Source organism: Danio rerio, chromosome 24, assembly GCF_049306965.1.
Source record: "Danio rerio strain Tuebingen ecotype United States chromosome 24, GRCz12tu, whole genome shotgun sequence".
Taxonomy (NCBI): domain Eukaryota; kingdom Metazoa; phylum Chordata; class Actinopteri; order Cypriniformes; family Danionidae; genus Danio; species Danio rerio.
In genome coordinates, this window is record NC_133199.1 from 33,875,001 (window position 1) to 33,885,000 (window position 10,000).

At 33.9% G+C, this 10,000-nt stretch overlaps 1 protein-coding gene across 3 annotated transcripts in view; it reads right to left on the bottom strand.

The window, feature by feature from the left end:
• The window catches only part of vav3 (vav guanine nucleotide exchange factor 3), a 178,463-nt gene that overhangs the window by 121,280 nt on the left and 47,183 nt on the right, over positions 1–10,000 (bottom strand). The window contains exon 1 of one of the 3 annotated variants that reach the window (XM_073940909.1): positions 2,369–2,482. The exons of the other annotated variants lie outside the window; for them this stretch is intronic. The gene's annotated coding sequence lies outside the window, so the exon portion shown is untranslated. Of the gene's footprint in view, positions 1–2,368; positions 2,483–10,000 lie in introns of those variants that run through there. 3 annotated transcript variants of the gene reach the window in all.

Sequence of the window (10,000 nt, forward strand, 5' to 3'; positions counted from 1 at the left end):
AGAGCAGTTCTCTTCTTCTCGTCATATGATCATACTTCAATAAAAGCTGAATATAAAAAACAAAAAATAATAATTAGACAGTAGTACTCAGGGTTCCCGGTCCCCACTATGTCAGACCGTACTGTGTGTGTATTGAGGACTAAGTGTGTTTCACAGCTTCTCTAACATGCCTCTGGTCCCCACAATGTTACACTATTGCATATGTTCATAAATTAGGACACACACTAAGTTAAATAATTACAATTAAATGCATTACTACAGCAACAACATTCACTACTACTACTACTAATAATAATAATAATACTAATAAACATACCTCATCAGAGAGTTGTCGGAGCAGTTCTCTTCTGCAGTCATATGGGCATCCTTCAATGAAAACTATTTAAAAACAGCTTTGTTATATAAGTCATGTCATGACTATAAAGCTTTCATGACAGTCTTATGAACCCCCCTTTAAAGTAAAGCATTACCCAATTAATTAAACTTTTTTTTACCCATTAAGACAAGAAGAAGATATTAAGAGATTGATTTCATTATCTCTTATAAATGATGCAAACTCTTTATTTTTGAACAGATTTACCCTTAATCTATATTAACGTTAAAAACTCTTAGCTTTGCTGAATGTATTAAGGATTAATGTATTAAGTGATCAAAATGTCAAACCTTTCTCCAAGGCCAATCACATGCGCCATAGTCAAACGTTATTTCCTCTCCAAAGAAAATATCCCTGATTGCAAAAAGGCACAAATGAGGTTTTCTCTGAACAACGATCTTATTGACAGTGCAGTTAGGGTGCAGATCGTCCTCATGATCGGCATCAATGCTGCAAAACTAAGAGAAAAGAGCAAGCAACATTTTAATTATGCCCTCTCATAGCAATAAAAAGCTAAACTATGGCATGAATACAAACAGAATGAATATAATATATACATGTACATTTGAATGGGGAAAACACTTAACCACCTGTTCTTGTTTTACCATATAAAGTCAAACATAAAGACAGTATTTTTATTAATATCTCATCTATGCTTTGCTTCCACAAGCTCTATCATTTGTACTCAACCACAAAACTTCCTTTAATAAATGTGGACAACGCAAACTCTGACTTAAAAGATTTAATGAAACGTGTAGGGTTCAAAAACTACAAAAACCTCACATTAGCATCCTCTCTGTGTGTGAATTATAAATACAGTAAACCTTTTGAAGTGGATCAGAACCTTTCCTCAATGTTGTTCTAATACTATTGAACACCTGTTCTTCTTTCTTAGGACAGTTTTAAAGAACTTTTTTCCACTTCAATTGTTTACAGGTCACACTTTACAATCAGGTTTTATTAGTTAATGTACTTACTAACATGACCTAGTAATGAACAATGCATGTACAGCATTTATTAATCATAGTTTAACATTTACTAATGCATCATTCAAATCTAAATTCATGCTTGTACCAGTAATAATGCATTGCAATAATTAATGCATTGTGCGTGTTTAACTAGTAATGAACAACTTTATTTTCATTAACTAAAGTTAAACAACATGAACAAATACTGTAATAAAGTATTATTTATTGTTCATGTTAGCAAATGCATTAACCATCATTAACTAATTTAACCTTATTGTAAAAGGCTACCAGTTGACAGCAAATAAATAAATAAAACACACACAGTGAACATTTATGTACTTTTATATATGTTTTACACTAAGTTGGAGTTTATTATAATTATTTATCTAAAATAAAACGTTTCTACACGTCATAGAACAATAAATTAAGTACATTTCTAGGACCAGATGGCCCCACATTTTAATTATAACCTCTATATTACTACATTAACGTATAAATAGTATATAATAGTGTTATTTCAGGATTAACGTTAAATGTTTAAAGCAATTAACCATTTAAAAAGTATGATACAAGAACTATGAAAACATACCTTAGTAACCTTCTATATATTCGGTTTCCAGTGAATGGGTCTTGTCGGTGGAGCTGGTGATGTGTTTCTCCGCATCTTTTAATGGTTTTATCCTCCGTCGATCCATTTAGCCGCCCGGTGATTGGTGACTGTCTGACCGCGGCTCATGCACTCCACCCCGGCCTCTGACTCACGTAGCACCGGGCAGTTAGCACGTTAGCACATTAGCGCGAGTAACTTTTACTCGTGTAAACAAGTTAAATTACATACCGAACTGTAGTTTGTGTCTTATCAGTGTTATATTAATACGTAATTTGAAACAACATCGATTAAAACACCCAGGACATTCGTTAAAACATTTAATTAACTATACCTGATAACTGTCAAAATATGCAACATAAGTATTTGTCATAAAACCGATTTCATTACATTATGATGGTGAAAAACATTATAACTTACCCGAAAATTCGATTAATTTGATGATAGATCTTAATTAAGTTGATTAAAGTCGGATTCATTTATGAGATCTGCGCATGTGCAGTAGCCAGAGTGTGTAAGTGTGTGTCAGGGTGCAGTACCGCCATCCGACTACAGGACCGCTATAGAGCAGTGCGCCGACACACACTTACACACTCAATTCAGGTAAATGGTCAAGGTGGGGATCAGTGAAAAAAACTGCACTAGGCATATCAGCTACGCCCCCTGAGTCTTTTAAAGGCAAAACATGGTGGGGACCGGGCGATCGGTCCCCACTATGTTTTTGGTCCCCACTTTGTGAGTGTGCTATCATGCTGAGGTCCCCACCATGTAATAAAAACAAACACACACACTCACACACTCACACACTCACACACTCACACACACACACACACACACACAATCTCTCCCGCGATTTATTCAGAAATTTACTCCCACACCGTAAGAAATCTGGCCGGCTCCCGCGGAACAGCAGTTATACCCGATAGGTCCCGAGTCCGACAGGTACATTTTGATTGACAGCTTTATACAGCCTAAACCCGTTCACAGCCTACATTAAATGTGCTCATGCACACAGTTCTAATGCATTTTTTCAAGAATGAGTCATTTATATGTTTTAACATCATTTATTCGTAACAAACGTAGACTATAGGCCACTTGAAAGTTGGAACAAAGAAATAAAATAAGTCCTACAGCTGTAACATCGTAACATCTCAGCACTCTATAGGTCTAGGTACATGCACTTAGCCTTTAAATTAGCCTACACACCAATGAAAAGTAATCTTGCTTAACAAATCAAATTAAAATAAACTCCAAATGATGACGGGTATTTTGGCAATAACGAAATTAAGATAAAGGCTCTGCAAGATGTGTTTCTCCACTTCACTTCACAATCTGGCATTAGGGCGGCGGTGAAGCTGATGATAAAAGCTCTAATAAAAGAATAATGCCACCATTAGCCTGTATACTCTGTCTACATTATGATTATATGGTTTAATTAATATTTATTTATAATTAACCCTTTACGCACCAAGATTAGGCTACGTGTGTTTGTGGAGGAACATTATTAAATCCACTGGCTTTAGCGCAGTCTCTCGCTCATGCTGCGTCCAGCAGCTGAACACCCTTTCCTGCGGCTACAGGTCGAGATGCAGAGTTCTGATCCGGCTGATTTTGCAAGTTTTTGGTAGGATTGTTTGTTCATCTTCTACCAGTCAGGAACATGCATTTAATTTTTCATGACAGCAGTTTCACTTTAGCGAATGGCCTCTTATTTTTACCTGTCAGCTTGCGGTTTAGGGCTCTACCGTAATACGCAGTGTATGAGCGACCGCCGAAATACCTGCGGCTGGAATAACCGCTCCTTCTGAGCTAGTGACTGACTTGACCGCCGTCAAAATTCTCTTTTTTTACTACTTCGTCATCATTTGTTTCACCTTTGCAGGGATGGATTTTAATGCAGGGATTTGGATTTTTTCGGGTCTCGCCGGGTTCGGGTAAAGATCTTCAGCTCTAATGCAGACCTCTCGTTCATATTAACCACGTCTCCCTTCTGTTCAGTCGAAACTCCCAAACTGCAGGACACTTTGAAGCGCGACTCGTCACGTCACCTCTCCCCCTCCCTCTCCCCCTTCTCTCTCTCCCTCTCCCCCTTCCTTTCCCTCTCTCCTCCACACTGTCCCGTGATGACAATCACACATACGTTTTTGTAGGCATTAAATAAAGGATATTTAATATTTTATGACGGTATAACGGTATTGAAACTGACACCGTTGCTATTTTTAGATCCCGCGGTATACCATAATACCGTAATACCGCCCAAGCCTAGCGTGTGTGTGTGTGTGTGTTAGGGGGGTATTTGTGGTTTCAGGCCTCCCACGTCTCCTAGTGGGCCCACTCTGGCTTCACAACATCGCAAAATGCCTTGCATCAGTGGTTTTCATTCCCATTAGATTGCATTTTTGGAAAAATCAGTCCAGGGGGTGGCGCTAAACAACAGCACTATTAGTTCAAAGACGTTAAAAACAAGTAACATAGATTAAAACTTCAAAAATCATTTCAAAGCTGTCCAAATTTGACTTTTAATATGCATGCCAACCGGAAGTTCGAAGCATCCTCCTTACCCACACGCAAAGCATAATGGATAATTTTGCATTCTATGAAAATGGCTATAGAACAAAAATTAATGATTTTTTTATTTACATTTTTGCATTTATGAGATATAGAAATTTTGTTATGGATGTGACAGATGTTAAATTGCCACTTGTGTGAATTTGGTGCATTATACATAATTGTTTGAAAACATTGAAAGTAACATTGTTGAGTTTTTTACAGTACTGTTAAATACAAGCGTACACCAAAAAATGCATAAAGGGTTTCGCACTTTTTGTGAAAACATACTTTTTTAATGGTGCATAGAATTGCTCATGTGCTTAATTTATTACTAGCTCCAGCACGGAATGAATCAGCATTTTAGAACGAATCAGTTAAAATCCAAAGTAATGATACTTTCCTGTCACATATCATGTGCACTGGCAGAAAGCAGGTTAAAAGAAAAGAAAAACAAAGTGTTTACATGACACAAAAAAGTCATAAAAACAGTTTATGCTTAATGATCTTTATTATAATAAAGAAGTACATAGATGTAAACACATTTACATAATCGCACACACTGTCAGCTAATTGGGCATAATCGAGTGAACAATGTGCATGTAAACGCACTCACTGTGAAGTTGTGTATTACCTTTATCACACTACGAGCGTAAAACAGAAGCATTTTCCGCATGTGTGTTTCACAAGTGTCTGACAACTGCTCTGTAAATTGCTCAAGCGTGGAGGAAGCGCAGAGCTTCTCTCACACCCACACACATAAACACACGCCAAGAGGATCAGTCCTCCTGTGCCCGAACAACCATTACCCCTCAGCCACCAAAAGAGGAATGCTATTTAAATATGCAGAGCAAGTGGAATTTCAGCAGAACGATGAGGAGATGGAATCAAAATCACTGTCATGTGTTTGCTTCTGCTTTTTAATGACATCACTGTGCTTTCGATAAGCATGTCACACATTTACTGACCATGTGGCTGATTGACAGATACAGCTCTAATAGTATGCATCGATGACTAATTAGTGTTGAATAGCGTGAACAATAAAGTTCAATGAAAAATAAAATGGCTAATAAATGCATCATTCATTGTTATCTTACCTCCAAACTAATTGGTTGAGATTAAAAAATATATAAATTATTTATATATATATATATATATATATATATATATATATATATATATATATATATATATATATATATATATATATATATATATATATATATATATATATATATATATATATATATATATATATTATTTATATTTTTTTTAATCTCAACCAATGCACATATATATATATATATATATATGAGCAATTCCATGCAAATGTTTTTTGGTAAGCAAGTATTTTACAGTACTTTAGAAATACTTAAAAATGTCTCTATCAATGTTTGACCAAAGTCACACAAGTGGCAATTTCACATCTCTCACATCCATACCGACACTTTTTCCTCATAAATGTGAAAATATTAAATTAAATAAAACCAATCATTTTTGTTTTTAAGAGAACCGACTCCGATCCTTTTGATTATCATTTTTTTATCATTTCTACAAAGTATGCTGTATTCTGTAAACCTGCAGACTTTTTTGTCACATCAATAACGCATGTTTATTTTCCTCATTTAAAGTACAGAACATGTTTACAGATTGATATTTTTTCTGGTACCTGAACTCTGGTCATTTGTTCTGGAAAATATAAACAAAAGTTTCAATATAATGTTAACAAACTTTTTATGCGAACTTATGTTTTGAGTTCTTACTGCAAATGTCACATCCATAACGCTGGAATTGCTCATATATATATATATATATATTGGCATTGACTATCAGTATTATACTGTACAATACTCGCATCTATTATTCAAATCCACACACAATCACAGTGTACAATGATGTGAAACAGTGAAAAATGCTTTTCTTACTTACATTTCTAGTCTGAATATTTAAAGATTTCTGAATCAAGGAGCATTTTCTAGACAAAATAATCTAATTTCAAAGCAAAAACGATTAGTTTGCTTACCCCATTGACAGTTTATTTTGCTTGTTTTAAACTGAAAGACTAAAAACGAGACAATATTTCATACTTGTCTAGAAAATACTTCTTGATTTAGGAATTTTTAGATATTTAGACTAGAAAAAGACAAAAACTTAAAGTAAGAAAAGCGTTTTTTGCAGTAAAAAAAAAACTAAAATTAAACAAAACTTTAATTTTAATCAGTAATCAGTCATTTTAATCAGGTTTTAACTAATTTGTTTAAATATATAAAGTTGAAATCAATATATTTAGACAGCAATTTTTTTTACAAAGCAAGAGTTCCTACTTTAAAATTAGCCACCAGCTCTCAAAAACACAAACAATACTGTGTGACTGAAGCTTTTTATGATGATGCCTTGCCATGCACTTTATGTATTATCAATCACGCGCCGTGGACTCAAAACCGTTACAAGAAATCTGCTCGTGGCTGTATTTCAGTCGAGTGCTTAAGACCCTCATGAAAGTTTTACTGACAGACTCTATAAAAGGCCCTGGGAGGACTTCTTTTCTAAAGCACACGTCTCTAAACTTCACAGAGGCTGACGGGATACAAACAGATGAATCGGGGGTGCGCTGAAAAAGAAAACAAAATCTCAAATCTGCACCAAAAAAAATCTCTAATTGGCTTTAAAAATAACACCTTCAGAATAAAGCCTTGCAACGCCACGCTTTCCAGAATCAAACGGCTCCCAGCACGATTTGGCTTTTGTGTTGTTTTCGTACCAAGCGCCCACTATAGACTCTAAGAAAAAAAAAATCAGTCTTTGCAGCCGGCTTTGAAGAGATATGCAGCTCTAACCTGATGCTTAAATAGGACACTAAGGTGGTACGAAGTCTTTGATGTTTGCAGACATCTACACAGGACCCTCTGTGGTTATGGTGAGAGCATTAAAGAGGCGCTCTGCAAAGCATCTTTGATGGCACTGACCACAGCAAGGAAATGCATAACAAATCACACACCTGCATTGTATCTTCTCACTGAGAAGCATAGAAGCTGCTTAAGCAGTGGTTTGAGGATGTTTCAGGACTTTCTTGATTCAAATATGACATGACAGATAAAGCTTTTATATGTTGTGATGTTTTAAAAACTACTTCATATGCTAAATTCAATAATGCAGCTGCAGATATGACTGAAACATATTGGTGTTAGCATGTTGAGGAGGCTGTGCCTGATAAAAAGCAGCCTCCGTAGGCAGTATGAAGACGTAGGAAGACAACAAAGCACAGCAAATCCAATGATCGCATCCTGTCCTGCCTACAGAGATTTATTTTTAATAACATAAATAGCAGATGTCCCACATAAAAATCTGATATATGGCATTATACGAGAATTGCATATATAGTTCATATTTAGATTTCACATTTTTTAAAATGTGTGTTATTTATGTAACATATTCAAAATATTGCACTTTGATTTTTAACCCTTGAAATTACAAATATGTATTAGCCCCCTCGTTTATTTTTTCCTCAATTCCTGTATAACAGAGAGAAGTTTTTTTTTTTTCAACACATTTCTAAACATAATAGTTTTAATAACTCATTTAATATAACTGATTTACTTTATCTTTGCCAGGATGACAGTAAATAATATTTTTCTAAACATTTTTCAAGACACTTTTATACAGCTTAATGTGACATTTAAAGGCTTAACTAGGTTAACTAGGCAGGTTAGGGTAATTATGCAAGCTATTGTATAATCATGGTTTGTTCTTAAGACTATAGCTTATAAATATAGCTTAAAGGGGCTTATAATTTTCACCGTAAAATAGGTTTAAAAAAATGTAAAACTGTTTTTATTCTAGCTGAAAAAAAAAACAAATAAGAATTTTTCCAGAAGAAAAAAATTTATCAGACATACTGTGAAAATTTCCTTGCTCTGATAAACATCATTTGGCAAATATTAAAAAAGAAAAAAATAAATCAATCAAAGGGGGGCTAATAATTATGACTTCAACTGTACATGTGAAAATATATTTCTGACTTTAAAATGTTATATGTGTGTTCATATATAGCCATACGTAGTTTTAATATATATAACATATAATATATATGAACACAAATTATAGCACATTAATGTATATTATAACTTAATATAGTACAAATGAAATTAAAATGGTCAAAACAAAATATATGAAAGACATTTTTGACATATATGAATGACATTTTGGCATATATGACATATATTTTATATATGTGAATTCCAAATAAGAACTTTTAGATATAGTTGAAGTTGAAGCCCTCCTGTGTTTATATTTTTTCTTTTCTTTTTCAAAAATTTCCCAAATTATCTTTAACAGAGGAATGAGTTTTCACACATATTTTCTATAATATTTTTTTTTTTCCACTGGAGAAAGTCTTATTTGTTTTATTTCAACTTGAATAAAAGCAGTTCTTATTTTTTAAACCATTTAAAGCTCAATATTATTAGCTCTTTTAAGCTATATATATATATATATATATATATATATATATATATATATATATATATATATATATATATATATATATATATATATTTAATTATTTATTTATTTATTTATTTATTTTTAATTGTCTACAGAACAAACCATTATTATCCAATGATTTTCTTGATTTTCCTAGCTTGCCAAATTAACCTAGTTAAAGTTGCAGTATGTGATCTGCCAAAATGCAAACCGGTTATCACAATATCTTTGAAACACAATCTCTTTCCTGCCATCCAAAGCCATGCCTCCTAAAATATCCTAAGAAGTAATCCTAAAACGCGTGCAACTAAAAAAATGGCAGCAGACAACCCACAAGATCATGTCATTCACCTGTTAAAAATGTAATTGACAGTTGGCCGGCGGCGTGCAGGAATTACACGTATTACTAAGCAACACTTAAATGCTATTGCTGACCGAGTATTCAGATAAGCTTGGTAAACAATATTCGGAGTGCATCACAGGCTATCACTGTTTAATAATGAATCATTGTCAATATAAAAGCAACTTCAGCTCAGTAAAGCAGATTAGACAAAATAGCACTATTTACTGATGTTTTGTTGTTAAACTAAATAAAAATCTACATTACAGTGCTTTAAAAGGAAGATTTAGTAGCTGAACAACACTTCTGTGCATATAACCCATTAGTAACACAACACAATCTATATCAGCTTTGTGTGACTAAAACACTTTTAAAACAGAACATTTAACAGAAATACTTCAGCCATGGTGTCATCCTTCCTCTAGTGTGCAACTCCAATATTGATTTAGGATTTGAAAAAGGTTTGATTCAGCATTTAATTTTATCGTTGTGATCTCATGTGTCTTGTGTGCACGCGTTAATGGCGGATCTGTGTGGACAGCTGCACAGATGTGCAAATCTACATTTGCTGACAGACAGTTTGGGCTACTTATCAGAATTATGGGAATTATTGTGCTGACAATATTTAATTGGATAAGCATTTTTTTGTTTTATGCCTTACCCAGAATACAAAAATACATATA